Source organism: Aptenodytes patagonicus, chromosome 2 (genome assembly GCF_965638725.1).
Source record: "Aptenodytes patagonicus chromosome 2, bAptPat1.pri.cur, whole genome shotgun sequence".
Classification (NCBI taxonomy): domain Eukaryota; kingdom Metazoa; phylum Chordata; class Aves; order Sphenisciformes; family Spheniscidae; genus Aptenodytes; species Aptenodytes patagonicus.
The window spans coordinates 59,062,214-59,078,743 of NC_134950.1; the positions used below are offsets into that span (position 1 = coordinate 59,062,214).

Genomic DNA, 16,530 nt, shown 5'->3' on the forward strand with positions numbered 1-16,530 from the left:
CTCTGAATTGGACTTTGACCAAAAATACACATTTCATGTGAACTGCTATTGCGAAAATGTATACTCTTACAGTTGCTATGTGATTTAGGGTTTTCAGAGAACACACTCTAGTGTGTTATGATTTGTCTAATTGGCATTATGGTCAGCAGCAATGCCGCAAGTCTGTTGTAGTGCTCAGTGTTTTGTTTTTCTGTCCTCTCTGCTCTCGGTGCCGAGGCTGAAGCAGAGGAAACAGGACGTGTCGTTAAAGGACTTGTCGCGCTTCTGCCGCAATGGGGAATTTCAGTGCTGAGGGTCATAGTTTCTTCTCCCTCTTTCCAGACTATTTTTGGGAAAGAGAAGGATCTGGGAGTGATTCATCAGCACATGGAAGCGAGGGAAAATTACATGTGTGTAGGAAGAAACTCATTTGACCTCAGTGGACTGAATTTACCAAAACTTGGGCATTCGCTCACAGTCCAGAGTGGCTAGAAAAGAAAGCAGTGGTTGTATAAAAAAAAAAACTAGAAAGTTGTCCTAAATTGTGATCAGTGGGTTTCCCCTCTGCCCTCACCCACCACCACCACCATGGTACAGATCTGAGCTATGCTTGCCGAAAAGTCCAGACTGACTGTTTATGATATCTATTAATACACTCAAATAAGACATCAGACCAAGAAAATAGAATAATGAAGTGTATTTAAAATAAATGAATGTAAAACTTACTTTACTGATAAGTAAAGGTCAACGTGTCTCCCAGTCCTGCTTTGGAAAACAGTGCTGAAAGGACCAGGCAAAAAAGGAAGACATTGAATTATAGTATTAATGGTACCGTGCTTTCCCTTAAAAAAAAAATGCCTATCTACAGGCTTTGACAAGGAGAAGAATGTTAAGTCCACTGTCCTGAAACATAAAACTAAATCCTACTACCTTTTTTCCTAAAAGCTTAAAGGAAGATTATTGGGGGGTTTTTTATGTATCTTCCCTCCATATCTTCTAACTGGCTTGCTTTTTCTTTATTCTGATATTATTTATTATAGTAGTAAATATAATGCTTGCATAATTCTTCACCTTCAAGGCACTTTATGAAATACTATTTGATACTTAAATATCCCTTGAGTGTATCTGTGCTTTCCATTTCATGATCTACCTGAAAATGTAACATCTAAGTGACTTACCCACATTTACAAGCCTTCAGTCTTACAGCAGAGACTTGAAACTCGGGAATAGCTGTGTCACTGATCTGATCAAACAGCCTTTTTCTCACAGGTGCTGATGATTTAAGATGGTGAAGTGTAATCTTAACAGAAAGAAGATACTAAAAATACACCCAACTTTTATTTGCCCCTCCATCATTCCTTGAAAATTAAAATGGTACCGATAGAGTCAATGAAAAGGAGATTTAAAAGTTGCTGTGTCTTTGCTGCACGTGTGTATTTATATATTGCACAAAACCAGTAGTTGCTTTACCCAGAAGAATATTTCTGTGCTAGCATTGCACGGACCTTATTCAGAGTGGTGGGGTCATGTCCGCCTCATAACTGACAGAGCGTGTGAGACTAGGTTAGAAATAGAATTCTGATACGCACATACGTGTTCTTATGTGCACTTAGAAAATACTAACTGTGAGAGTGCTGTCTTTCCGGCTCAGCAGGAGTGGATGGCATTTCTCTCAGGACCTGTCCATGGTCATCTTTAATTGGTAAAGGAAAAAAGGGAAGGAGTGTAATGCTGATACACATGCTTACTGTGGGATTTTGAAACATCTGCAGTGTTTTCATTACACTGGCTTTGGAAGAAAGCATCCCACGCCATCAGCTAAATCCTAATCTTTTACTTGATAGTGAAGGAAGAACATTATCAGTAGGTCATCACTAATTTCTCTGCTTAAAAAAAAAAAAGCAAAACCAAAAAAATCCTAACGTGTTAAAAATATCATTGGATTACAAGTAGGGTGGCTGACTTAAAATACTGAAAAGCATTCTTAGCGAATCATAAATTCAGTAGCCCAACTTGCTGACTGTTAAGTGAGTTACAAATACAGTGTATTTTGGAATAGTTTAATTTTACTACAGTACAGAGCTTCTGTATTTCTAAAACTTAACCTAATTTTCTTTATTACTGTGGGAGAAATATTTTTCTGGAAACAGAAGTAGTAGAAAGACACGAAGGCAAATGTTTTGTTTACATTAGGCCTGAAAGTTGCTGTTCCTTGATTTCTAATGCCTTTTTAAGTTACCAGGGTACTGTTCCTTCACGGAAATGAGGATGAGGGCCTGCTTGTCAGACCATTTTAATATTCTTACATGACTCTCCATGTATCTGCACTTCTTCTAAGTGTCATGTTGGTACATCATGTGATATTTGTAACAAATACAAATCTGTGACCAACCCGGAGGTCAGACCTTGTGGTCTGACAGTGGTAAATGTATCATAAGCAAAGATCTGAATTGTTCTTTATCACTAACTACAAAGATATTTATGTAACTCTTGGAGGGGAAGGTATTGCATGGCAATAAACCATAGCTTTTCCTTATTGAGCTTCATATATTTCTTTGATATTAATGTCATGTGCTTAGGGACATGGTTTAGTGGGCATGGTGGTGTTGGGTTGATGGTTGGACTCGATGATCTTGGAGGTCTTTTCCAACCTCAATGATTCTATGATTCTATAAAACTGGCAGGTTATTGTTTTCCCTGTCTTCTGATTTAATATTTCTTTCAAGTTAAATTTCAAGTTTAATTTCAAAAAATGATATTTAATTTGAAAAGTTGATTTGATTTAGTTGTGTCCTCATTTGACTTGTCTAGATTTCAGCAGGTTGGTTTTGTTTATGATGATAAATCTTACACCTTACTTTGGTTAACTTTAACTTTGAACTACTCTGATTATGTCCGTATTCACATATTTTATATTCAGCAAATTCTAGGTCTATAGGGGACTTTCAGATTCTGAATTAGTGCTGTCTATATACTAGACAGACTGAACTGTCTAGTGTATAAATAATAAACCAAAATATGTTCATTAAAATTTTCTTGTAATTCTAGGACAGTTTTCTAAAAGCTAAATAGTTTCCTATAAGATGAATGCAACTCCATTTTTTAATATTTCAGTTTCTTCGTGCTAGTTATCGAATGCCCAAATTTTATTGTATCCATGGAAGGGAACTGCAAAGCAAACTCTATGAATGTAGAACAGATCGAAACAAATAAAGGTCCAGGTATGATGGCCTTCATTTAAAAAAAGACCCAGAAAAAGAGTTGATGAGTTGATTATGTGTCTTTATAAACTTCATAAACTTAAGTAAATGAATTTATTTGGCAATGAAGAGGTATAAAATTTCCTTTTAACTAATAGCATACCACAAGGTAGAGTTACAGGTTGTAACCACCTGTTTGGTGTTATGTATGTAAGTGGGTTGACTTCACCCTAATGCTGGTGAAATGGTTTCTGTATTATAAGCCCCCTTTCTTCACTGCAAACCGTACCATGTGCTAATTGGTGGCTGCTCTAGCAATCCCAGAAAAACCACTGAAGTTGCTTTTTGCTTGGAGATCTAACACGCGTGCCCACAGACAGCAGTGAAGTTGAAGACCTCTGCAGAACACCAGTTGTCATTGGGGGATATCAGGCACCTCCAGTCTGGTGACGTCCGTCCGTTGTTTTGAGAAAGTAAGGGCTGAGTTATCTTAGTTGTGGTTAGTCACATGTCAGTTACTCAGTTGACTGGGTAAAATCAGTTGATAGGGGATACTTATGGTGCTTAGACACTGTCAGGGAAAAGGTGGTAGTTTTAGAGCAGAAGAGTAGACAAGCAGAACTAGGCACTTTTGAAAGGGGAGAAAAAAGACAAAACCAGAACATCCAATTCTCTTTTTAGATCACACAGAGTTTGCTCAAGGTATTGTTGTTAGGGGAAAAAAAATACTCTCAGGTTTATTGGAAGGTTCCAGAGTTTAATTTTGTCCCATTGCATTCACACGAAATAACAGTGTGTGCGTGCATGGGTGGCCCTAGCTGGAAGGGTTGTACTTCAGCTCACTGAGTTCCTCACTGTAGGAAGTAAACCAAGGGTTTAAGGGAACTCTGCCCTCAGCCAATACTTTATCCTAGTTTGCCTATCAATCTTTTTTACCTGATAAAATATGCCACTTCTGATATGCTTAAGTGTGAAGGCCTGAATTGGTCTCTCTGCAAACATTTGGGCTAATAAAACTTGATTATGCAAGTTCTCAGGAAAGCAAACACAAAGGTTGTGAGCTTGGCCAAAGAAAATTGAGTTTATATTTGAGCTAATATACATGGAAAAGACACACCTCAAGTTCTTTTTCTTTGCAGTTACTCTATGTTGGAGAAGGGTTTCGGCCAACTTCTGAGGCATCTATCTTGGTATTAGCTGGAGTAATTAAAAAAAAAAAGTTCTTTGTGGTGTTGTCCACAGATTCAACTCCTGATGTGAGAAAACAGATCATTTTTTTTCTCAACAGCAGCACTTCTTGAAACCAAGCATATTTCTGACTTTCCTTGTGCTCTCCTAGAGATAAGGTTTAATTACTAGCATAGACATAGTCATCCCTAAATTCCCTCTTACAGACTGAGGTCAGAAAACCTACCTTGGCATTATCTGCTTCTTTTGTCTAGTGTGGCACTTCTGTCCGGTGTGTTGGTATGCACACAGGCTACACGCATGACTGTCAATAAATATGAGCATTAGTGCAATTCGTATACTTTCACTTAGTGTGGCTTCATGATTTGTTACTTAATACTGCTTCTTCTAGGGATTTTCCTAGAAGATTGGCTGTATCATACTCCAAATTGGATTCTGCTAAAGCTGTCACAGAGACAGGTCACACACAGGCTGCATCAGCGCAGTGGCAGCTAAGTCCTTCCTGCGGTGCGCTCCCAACACCAGTTGTCAGTGAACCCAAGCCACCTGCAGCAGTGCCAGTTGTTCTCAATATTAACCTCTTCAGTGCCAAGGTCTTTATTCATTCCTAATTCAGTCTCCTTTGAAAGTGCCATCCATGTACAGTAATAACTCCTGGTGTTTTGATGGTATCAAGCAGGTTTTTTATTCTGACAATGTATGAGGCTTCAGCTTTCCCAGCTTTGGTAGCAGAATAGCAGAATTGCTTTTTTTTTGCCTCCTTACCATTAGAGCGTAGGAAGGAGGTGCTTTCTATCATCTCAGCATTTTTGTGTGTTTTATAATTTCCACCATATATAGGATTAAATGAAGGGATTATACCCTGCTTTGTGTACTTGTTCACGGGCTCTCCATCGGCATACACTGTTCAACTCTGTCTAATTTAAGAACATTGGAACATGAAGAAAATTAACCGCTTGGGTACCCTTGAGATCCGAGTTGAAATTTTGCTGAAAAATTCTACAAACCACTTAATATTTTGCATAAAACTGTCACTGGTAATTGGCTGTAGCAATTAGTGACTGACTGTTGCAGCCCATCAAACATTTTTGATACATCCCATATCATACGTCTTTGTCAAAGGAGATGCATGGAATTGGTGCCTTCAGTTGGATTTGTATGCTCTCGGCCCTGTCCCAGGTTTCTTCATAGTAACTGCTGTGTAGGAGTAATTCAGGTAGTAAAGCTCACCCGAAAAATAGATACCTTCCAAAGTTGGATGGCAGGAGCCCCACAGCACTCCCATTCTCTATCGCTGAAGGAACCAAGAACAGTTTCTTCATCATTTATGTTCTCCAGGAAGATGACCAACAAGAGGCCAAAAGAATCTGACCTGGTGTGCTTGCATATAGCATGACAGAACTGCAACAGAAAATATAAACACAGTTATTGTTGAATAAGAGACTGTTTTCTAGTTTATGCTGATATATTTTCTGTGAAATCATTAATCCAGCGATCTATATTTAAATGGAGAAGTAACAACCATCGATAATCAGGGAATCTGCACCACTTAGGGAAGACATGTTAAGGAACTGTAAGTCTTTCATTTTCTCCCTGGAGTAGCAGTGTGTTATCTGTGTGTTCTGAGACCATTTGAGACAAAACCCAAAATTACTTCCTTTAAATCTGCTGGCTTTTTCAAACCACCTGGGAGCACTACAGTGTATGACACACCGCCATCTCTGTGTTTGGAAAGATTTTGATGCCCCGTTGCTCCGAAACACGCCGCCTGCGTGCTAACAACCCCAGTGCCAGACTTGGTTCTTGTTAGGACCATTATGCCCGTGTAGAGAAAACAGAAACAGAGAGGGAAGACAATCAAGTGGCTTTGTGCAGACGTCCATCCCGGAGCGTGACATGTCCAGCCTCGGGTTTGCAAAGTCCTGTTTGTGCTTTCTCTGTTCACTGCGTACTTTGAAGACATCTTGCTATTTCTTTGTGCATGCCTGAGAAAGTAAGGAGGCTCACTGAAAGGGAAGCAGGCCCATGAAATACAGCTGCTGAAATCATGTTTTTGTTGTGGAAAGCAAGGGAGCAGAGAGAGAGTTGGAAGGAGTAGCTCAAGGATTAGGGAGAAGGAGAGTAGTTGTCTTGCATACTGACCAAAGAATCATGGTCTAAATGTTTTTGAAGTCCTTTACACATGGTGGTAACATTTATTTTCAAATGTAATGTGGTATGACTGTGGCTTCAGATTCATATTTGAAACATGCTTTTTGTTGGCAGACTAGAGCCAGAAGGTGTGAAAAAACTCAGAACCCCCTTTTATCTTTGCTTTTTGTCTTTAATAAAATTTCTTTCATCATAATGGGTGGTGAAGTAAATGTGGATGTATGTATGATAAATTAAGGTAAACACACTGGTTATAAGCTAGAAAATATTACTTTTAAAAGCAGTGATTCTTTTTAAACTTGTAACTGCTTATTAAATACAGGACAAATACATTTTACTTAGAAAAATGAGGAAAAGTGTTAATTATAAATGTTTCATTCCTCATGTAACTGAATTTTTGATGGTGATATGGGAAAACTATAATAATACGATTTTCTTCCATCTAAAAGTCTGTTCTTGTTCATATAAACTCACTGTGATGATGAAGTTTCTTCACTTTTCCAAGATCTCATGCAGTATCACTTTCAAACCTTAAAAATTCATTACATAAGTTAGAAGCAAATTTGTTTGGTTAATTCATGAACAGGTTTTTTCCACTTACCTGATTTAAACTATAAACCTTAACCAGCCGGTAAATTGTTATTTAATGATAGAAAAAAAAGAGAGGGGTTGTAATTATAGAGTAATTACTTTAGCCTTACCGATGAGTCTTCTAAACAGAGGTGGTTGCCAGATAGGACAAAAGTCATTCTGCAGTGTGTAACGCTTAAATTTTTCACTGTTTACTAACTAGTAGACCACACTCTTGAGAGGCAGAATTGTGGTTTCTTAAAATATGCACTGGGAATTCTCTGAAATAACCTTTTCATCCGTTGCTGTGATTTTTTTTTTGTCATTCCCCTTTTTGCCCTCACTTATGAAAAAAATCATTAGACAACCAATTCTATCTTAATTTTGGTAATCAAAATGTGACCATGATGTTATAGTACTAGTCGATAGAAGTACACAAATATGGAAGAAGAAGCAGCTGCAGAAACCCCAAAATGCCTTTGTATTTTCAGTTTGGAGGAAGTAGCGGTATGAAAATACCATTCACAAATAGCCAGTATGGCATATGAACATGTACCCGCCTGTTTTACCCACTTCAGTTCACAAATGCTGTCCATACCTAGAGAAGACAATAATATTTCTCGATTAAAATGTAAGAGAAAAAATAGTTTATAAACACAGCACCCTCTCTGTCTTTTAAAAATTAATATGACAAATATTTTTTCCTATTAACTGGTTACCATTGGAGAAGCCTTTAAGCAGCCCTTGATGGGCTGCTCAAACAGAAAATTAAACCATATGTTTTCCCACACACTTCTGTGTGCATGACAGCCTGTTTTCTGCAGTTTTAGAACAAGCAAAAAGGTTGAAAATGTAAGGCAGAAAAACATAAAACATTCCTTAACCTCAACTTAAGGTAGTAATAAAGCCTAAAGACCAAGCAAAGTTATGACAAATGCATGAAAGTACACTTTAACTCTTTTTAAGATGTTTTATTAAACATTTCTAGTTTCCTTTGAAAAATGTAGCAAAGCTGACTTATTCTGTTGAGGAGAGAGTTCTTTCCTCCCTAGTCAACAATATTTTTCTTTTTTTCCTGAACACCTGATGAATGGTTTTCTTAATTTTTTTCCTGACACAGTATAATAGTAGGTGCAGGACATGTTAGTGTAACACAGCAGCTCAGCCCCATTTGGAAATATAATCCATGAAGCAAATTAGAGGACTGCAAATAGGTCCGTCAGCTGAGCTTGTCTGCATTTAGTTTTCTGTGTTAGTATCCTATATTTAATTTGGAGGTACGTTTTTCTGTATCCCTTCTGCAGAGGTAAACTACAGACTTTCAGAGGCTTTTGCAATTGTATTTGCAATGCACGCTTCGAGTGCTTTTAGAGCCTGAGCAAAAGCCTGCTAAAGAGTCAAGATACTCGGCATCACCCTCAGTGTATATGCTCTTAAAGCATTAATATCCCTTAAAACAAAGAAAGAGCATTCTGTTGTGTTTATTATTAAAGAGGAAAGGCTGTGTTTATTTCATATCACAGCAGTGAGGACAGAAGTGAATAGGTACTGGTATAGGGCTGAGTCAGTGAACTGGCACAGTGGGACAGTGTGACTGGTGAAAATGGCCAGAATCTGGGATATTAAGCAGGGGGAAGGGAAGGCTTCTCTGTAGGACTGGGCTTCATCGAGGGACATTTTGTTTGAATTTTGTGTATTACAAATAATATGAGGTCTTTTTAAATTACATGAATGGAAAATAACGAAGTTAATAAGCAGACTTTGAAAGTTGCCTTGAAAGTTGATGTCTGTCTAGAGTACAGATAACTGCCAATAAAGAGAACCTTAAAATCTGTATATTCCCTACTGTCAAGTCAAAGAAAGAGTAAAACTAGGCATCACTTAACAGTAATCGTGCTGATACAGCTTAACTCCAGAAGCCCTGATTGTGAATCATTGCTCAGCATCAGCATCTCAAAACGTCTTCAAATGAAATAAAACTGCAGATGTTGGTTATCTAGAATCTGCATGCAGGATTTATGAGTAGATTTCAAAAGGAAGTTGTAGGTCATTCTGTCAGTTCTGGTGTTATTTATATGCTGTTCTTGGTTTAGGACTCTTCCAGTGTATGCGTGGGAGAAGGAGTAAACTATGACCAAAGCCAGCTTCATTATATTGCAGGGAACGTTAAGAGTCACTTATATTTACTCCACTTCTCCAGCTTATGTCGATTGGTACAGAATTTAATTCAGTCTGTTCATTTACAATTCATTGTCGAGTGTGTGCATGTTCTCGGTGGAAGAGATTAGTTTAAAAGAATACGTTAGCCTATTAATAAGCTTATCATTATGTAACACAAATGTGTTTTAAATTTTTTCTGTGGGATTTTTTTTTTACTATGCTCTAGAGAAAAGTGTTTTCCATATTCCGTTGCCTTAAACCTAACCTGCTGTGAAACACTTGTTTACATAATAAATTTCATATAATACAACTGTATAATAACTGTAATAACTGTAAGTTGGATGCTTAAAAAAGAAATAAGAGCACTGAAAATTTAATGGCAGGTTATATGGGATACTGTCAAATTACTTACACTTGGGGTTTGACTTTCCTTAAATGCCACATGCATTTTTTCACTTAGAGATGGTCAGCTTTTCTTTTTTCACGTAGACACTTTCACACCACAGGATAATGAAAGGCCAAGAGTCATATTTCGTCCTTAAGTAACTACTCACGGGCCAGACTCTGCATACATGGGCTCCTCTGCGCTAATATATGTACACAGCCTTGTTTATGTTAGGATCTACAAGAAGCCAGGGTTTGGGTGGCGGTGTTTTTCTAAATTAATGCTGCACCAACAGATTTGAGAACAGAAAGATGGTGGAATGTCGAAGTTAAGAAATGAGAAAATAAAATACGGTTTATACTGTGTTGGAAAAATGTAAAGGCTAAGCCTCTATGCTTGAAAAAGAAATTTTACACTTCAGACTAAACCAAAATAGAGTCGTGGTATTTGTCAGTTTGGTTGTAATCCCAATTTTAAGGTAAGTCAGACTGGGAGACTAAGCAGTTTAAGGATGTCTACTTCTCATAATTAAGTTAAAGCTAATTTTGTTTATTTTAATACAAGACAACAATGGTGCTGCCAGAATTTTTTAAAAGTTTATTTGACTTTAGAGAAGCTGTTTCATTTTTGTCTATCGTAAAAGTATTCTTTCTGATTTAATTAGAAATGTTTGTTATAATGGTGAGTTTTTACATAAAGTTTAATTTGAGCCTAAATTAAGCAGTGGAAAAAGAAAATATGTATAAAATGTATCAGTAGACTTCCTGTTTAATGGACACACTAAATAATTGTCTTCTAGAATGTGCTGGTTTTGACTGGGATAGAGTTAATTTTCTTCCTAGTAGCTAGTATGGGGCTATGTTTGGGATTTGTGCTGGAAACAGTGTTGATAACACAGGGATGTTTTAGTTGCTGCTGAGCAGTGCTGACACAGAGTCAAGGCCTTTTCTGCTTCTCACACCACCCGACCAGCGAGTAGGCTGGGGGTGCACAAGAAGTTGGGAGGGGACACGGCTGGGACAGCTGACCCCAACTGACCAAAGGGATATTCCACACCATATGACGTCATGCTCAGCATATAAAGTTGGGGGAAGAAGAAGGAAGGGGGGGACGTTCGGAGTGATGGCGTTTGTCTTCCCAAGTCACTGTTACGCGTGATGGAGCCCTGCTTTCCTGGAGATGGCTGAACACCTGCCTGCCCATGGGAAGTAGTGAATGAATTCCTTGTTTTGCTTTGCTTGCGCGCGCGGCTTTTGCTTTACCTATTAAACTGTCTTTATCTCAACCCGTGAGTTTTCTCACTTCTACTCTTCCAATTCTCTCCTCCATCCCACCGGGCGGGAGTGAGTGAGCGAGCGGCTGTGTGGTGCTTAGTTGCTGGCTGGGGTTAAGCCACGACACAGAATAAAATTTGTGAAAGTTCATTTGTTCTAGAATTGGTTCAAAAATCAGGTTTTTCCTCATTTTACTACTCCCCTGACAATTCCTTTTTGTAATCAAAAAAGAGAGATGATCTTAAGCAGTTATACTTAACTGCTAATGCAGGAAAAGGTGAATCTTGAAATCAGTTGTATGGGTTTTCTGAGAATAGTTTTCATCTTTAGTTTCCTTTTGTGAACATTGTGGGGGAGGTTGGGGGTGTATTTTTGTTTTTCAGGTACCTTGTCACAGGAAAGGAATTGGGCTGAATATCCAAATGACATTTAAGTACATTTTTCTGACCGAAGCCTGCTGATGCATTTTTTGACTCCCTGCCTTTGCCTCCTTGCCATTTTTTGTCTCTGTAAAAGAAGGCTTCCATACCTTTCTTCTGGTTTAGAAGAATGTGTTTAGGCTTGGGATGATCTGCATTCTGGCCATTAGCATCCTGAAAGTCTGATGGTACAGATTTTGGATAATTATTGTTTATTAAGTTTCTTTCCAACTACATTGTAAAGAAGTTTAATGATCAGCATGCATATAATTTCTTGGCCTCCACTTACTTAATGGCACAACTATGTCAGGCCTGTAGTTGCCAACACTTCTATAGCAATTATTAAAAAATAGTTTGTTAAAGAGTAGTAGGGTGTTAAAGAGCACTATTGCCACTAGGGTTTATTCTATTTAGGGAACGCAGAAGTAAGCTGTACTGGTAAAGGAGCTTCTTTATCCAGAATGACTTTTATCTTCACTGAGTTTGTTGGCCTATTACCTTATGTTGTCAGGGCCTTAGAAACTTTTTTTTCAGCATGTTTTTCATATACTAGATTTTCTCCATGACCATAGTGGAGTCTGCTTTGAAAAGCTTTTCTCTAAAGAGACAGATGCCAGTGAACAAACATTTTGCTACATTCTACAGAACTGGCAAGGCCCGGTGTGAAGTAATCACAGTAAACTATAGTTCATTACATCAGCATTGTTACTATTGTTTAAAAAAAAGAAAGAGGGACGTCGAATGTAGTCACTAGTTTTCCCCCAGTTTCATTTTCTGTTAAGAACTACATGGAAGTCTTCCTGGTTTGGTTTTTGTTTTTTGCTTTAACTTGTGGTATGTACTGGTTACTCACCTCTTTCCTCTGTAGTTCGTAGGCAGCTGATGTTTGTAGGGCTTCACATCAAGGAAAGAGGTTCTTCAGAGGAGGTTTTGGTGGAGAGGGAGTGCAGAGTGCACATTGCTTCCCGTCAGTGCCAACCAACACAGGCGAAAGTTTAGGTTTTTGATCTGATAGTACTTCAAAAGTAATAATCAACAAGTTACATTGTGTAAAACTGGCAAAGGTGAGACCTCTGTTAAAGCTTATTCATAGAAATTGGTTAACTTATTTATAAACACAGGATTCTGTACCTCTGGCAGGGAGTTCATCATAATATACAATACGTTGAAAGAATGGTTACATGATGATTAAAACTGATTTTAGGAATGCTCTTACGTAAGTCGTAAACAAGTTGTACCTATTTAGAGGATGAAAAGAAGAAGAAAGAGAAGATTGTAGGTGGGCGAAGATAATAAATACAGGGTTTACAAATAAGGCAAAAATAATAAATTAGTAACTATTTTTAGGCAGGAATGCAGAGTCTTAAGGCACTGGACCAACACATAACCTTGCTAGTAGTCTCTTATGTCTGTTTAATGAAGGCATAATGTTACATGTATGAGATTGTGCAAGGGGGGAGGGGGGGTGTTAGCCTATGTCCTGATGGAAATGAGCAGAATGGATATGGGGGGAAAAAAACCATCACCACATAAGATTCTGAAAACAACCAAAGAGAAACTTTGCTAGGGAAGTCTTCTATTTCCACACCATATGAAGAGCACAGCGCAGGTGAATGTTCAGAAACGTGAGTAAATACACGGCTACATTCTGAGCAATTAGCAAGCCTAACTAAAAGGCAGTTACAGTAAGCTAGATTAGTATCGTTATTGTGTCATTATCATGAATCTAAAGGAGAAGACCACAAAAACGGAAATATAGGAAGAAATGCCTTTAACAGCAAAGAAAAAAATTTCAGCAAAAAGTAATCTTCTGTAGACATTCTGTGAATTTCTTCAGGAAGGAAGTAATTGAAGGACAGTTCCAAAATATTTAATCTTCTGAACCCTTCAGCCTGTGTCATGAGCTTAAAACAAGTGTCTTTCTCCAAAAGAAAGACTGGTTTCTTCATCTCGTCTAACCTTGTTCCAGAAGATGAATATCTTCTGCACGAGTGGGCTAGGAGCACAATACATTTTCTTCTGGAGGAAAAACAGAAAAGACTTTTCAAGTGAAAAGTCCCAGTTTCATTCTGCCTCTAATAAGATTGATTGTAGTTGTCTTTTTCTGTGGATCTCAGAGCACTGGGGAGGGTTTATCTTTTAACAGGTGTGTTACTGTCCTCTTTGCCTGAAAACAGTGGATAAGCCCACCGCAAAAAAGATGGCAAGAACAGTGCTCTGTAGGCACAACACTGAGTATTTCCCTGTACCTCAATAGAAGTCCCTGAAAACTTGTGAAAGAGATCATGACTTCTTCAGAGAACTCGCTCACTTTCTCCAACCCTTGGCAAGTTAAGAATTGCTGATCTTTGATCAGTTTTATCTCTTAAAATGGAGACAGAGGCATATCTTGCTATCACACCGTTTTGGAGAGATTTCAACATAAAAGCTGCTTATTTTCTGGAGCTTTTTCACCTTACACATGTGCAATAGTCGTTGCAACACTGGCTGGAAGTCTTCTGAGCAGAATCCAGCACGTTTGGATTTTATTTGCATTGTCCTTTTTCCTCTGTTCCAGTGTACAGACCTATGACTGACTTGTGGTCTTCATGTAAATTACAACTGTATCTCTTTTTGTTGGCTGACACATTTCCCTTTCTGCTCTCCACTTACTAATAGCATCTGCAGATCCATTTCTTTGCTTTACCCCGTTTTGTTTGTTCGTTGTTTTAATCTTGACAGATTGACTATTTGCTATGATAGGGGCCTCTGGGCTCTTCAGATAGGTAATGTGTCAGGTTAGTCAGTCACAGTGAGGTTCACCTATCTACTTGGATATGTGAAGTTGGCTTATCCTATCTACTATTCCCAAGCCTCCTTTGACTTTTTTTTAATAATTTCATATTTTTCTATTTTATGTAATCTGCATAGGCAGAATGCAGGGCTGTTCGTTCAGAAATTATCACGTATCTGTAAAGACTAGAGAGCACTGTAGCATTTTTCAATGAACTAAAGGCTTTGCATTTATACATTGAAGAAGTTCTTATATGTGATTTTGTTACTGCATCCTATTAGGGAACAGACCATTATCAGACCCATCTCACCCAACTTTGAAATTACCTTAATATTTGTATTGTGTAATGCAATTATATTTTTCTATTGTTCATAACACAGTTGGGGGCTCATTTGTCTGTAAAAAATATCTTGATAGGAGTCTGCTTTCTGCATAATTCTTACTGTGGCAATTCCATTCTATGCAGGCATGTGTTTCCTTCTTCATACCTTGTGATGAAGGAAGAGAACATCATATGTAGTGATTTGCTTGATAAGTGCTAGATCTGGGAGTGCATGACAGAGAGGGCACTGTTTCCAGAGGAACCACAAAATTGAGTTTAGGGGAAAAAAAGGGGAGGAAAGAAGGGAAAAGACTTCTTTTCATTTTAGACCAGCTTCAGCAGTACAATCAGTACTCCATGCATTTTGAAATGGTTCTGCTTTCTGCTAGGAGTCAGCCATAAATCCGATAGGGAAAAAATGGCAGATGGAAAACCTTGTGTGTTGTGGGCATTTGCAAACCCTTACCATATCCCTGAGAGGATTCAGTACAGAGCATTTGGCACTCTCAACCTACACTGCAAATTTTTTCCACAAGACAGTTCCTAACATAGTGGCAGAGAAGACCCCAAGGTCTTTACATACAGTACCACCTCGCTTATAAAGGTATGCGCTCATTTGATGTAATCAGACAAAGCATACCAACAGGAGAAAAAGGGAGAAACGGGCATTTCTTTCAGAACAGATGTTTTCATTTTTTGCTAAATCCGTTATGATTCTCAAGTGAAAAGAATCCGTCAGAAACTCCCACTAAAGTACGTGGGAAATTCCCAAATGTTGCACAGTATGCATAAATATTCAAACTATTGACAGATCAAATACTAAGTTTTATATGCATTTCTGCTTTTATATAGTTTAAAAGTAGGTAGGTAACATACCTCCTTCTCAGACGATGACAACCTTGCAGAAATAAAGTAACAAGTGGAACCTGGTTTCAGGAAACAAGCTTCCTAGAACCATAATAATTTTAAATATTTATTTAAGTGTGAAATACTCTTTGTCTGTAAGAAACTGCCTTTTCAATAGGAAGGAGCATTTCGTCTCCACTTGTATGGCTTCAGCTGAAATTCTTACATCCTAAAGTGCCCGGTTGGATGAAGCACTTGAGCTCATTTCTGAGGAATGTGAGGACTCCTTATTTATTTCTCTCTTGCTAAGAGGTGAAATAATCAAATCCTAATTGTTTCTCAGAGTGAAAGTAGAAGAGGGCATTGAAATTAATCTTCTGTTTGTTATGCGCTGGAGGCCAATAAGGAGTGTGAAGGACAGAAAATATACGGAATTGCATTAACCTTCAACACAATAGCAGTAACAGCAACAGCAACAAAAATACTTCCCACCAACAGTGGAAGATTTTGAGCGACAGGGAATGTGACAGCAGACTGTGTGCGGCAGGACAGGGGCGACTGGCCGTGCAGAAGAGGTGCTTCCCTTCGTTCGCGGCTGTTTCATTGTCTTTTTTGTTCCATGATGGGGCCCCGGGTTGGGTTTTGCACGCCTTCTCTGGAGCTGCTCACGTGTTTAAACTCAAGAGCTTTCTCAAAGCATCTCTCCTCTGGGTTAAATGTAATACAGTTGCAGGTATCCATTCAGATCTGTGACTCACTCATCTGCACGCCTTGTCTGCTGCTCGGAGCTAGAAGTGACTTAGCAGTTGCAATTTTCTGCATTGAAAATTCCGTATTTTTCCGTATATACAGTTGTGTGAGCAACAGTTCATGTGTTATACATGTGCAGGTAATACAGAATATTTCTCCCCAGAGTCATGACTTCCAGATCTGCTACCAACTTGAGAAGGTAAGGGGGCTCTGAAAATAAGCTGCTTTCCTTCCCTCCCCCCTGCTTAGCTGCTGCACTAAATGGGGCTCTGCCTCTTAGTCCCTCATCTTGTCTTCCAGTCCCCTATGTCACTTCCCCTATACCATTCCCTCCCCGAGGCACTGTTTAGTCTCCAACTCATAAATATTTCAATGATTATTTGGGGGTGATGGCTTTCAGAGGAGTATGCTGAGATGTGGTATAGAACCAAATCTGCAGCTTCATACTGTAGTCAGATAATGCTGGAGACGTTCTGAAGGCTTTGAAACAAAATATGATGGTCCAGAATTGTG

At 38.5% G+C, this 16,530-nt stretch overlaps 1 protein-coding gene across 5 annotated transcripts in view; it reads left to right on the forward strand.

Moving 5' to 3' along the window:
- Window positions 1-16,530, forward strand: part of GNAL (G protein subunit alpha L) — a 205,623-nt gene that overhangs the window by 141,292 nt on the left and 47,801 nt on the right. The window lies entirely within an intron of this gene.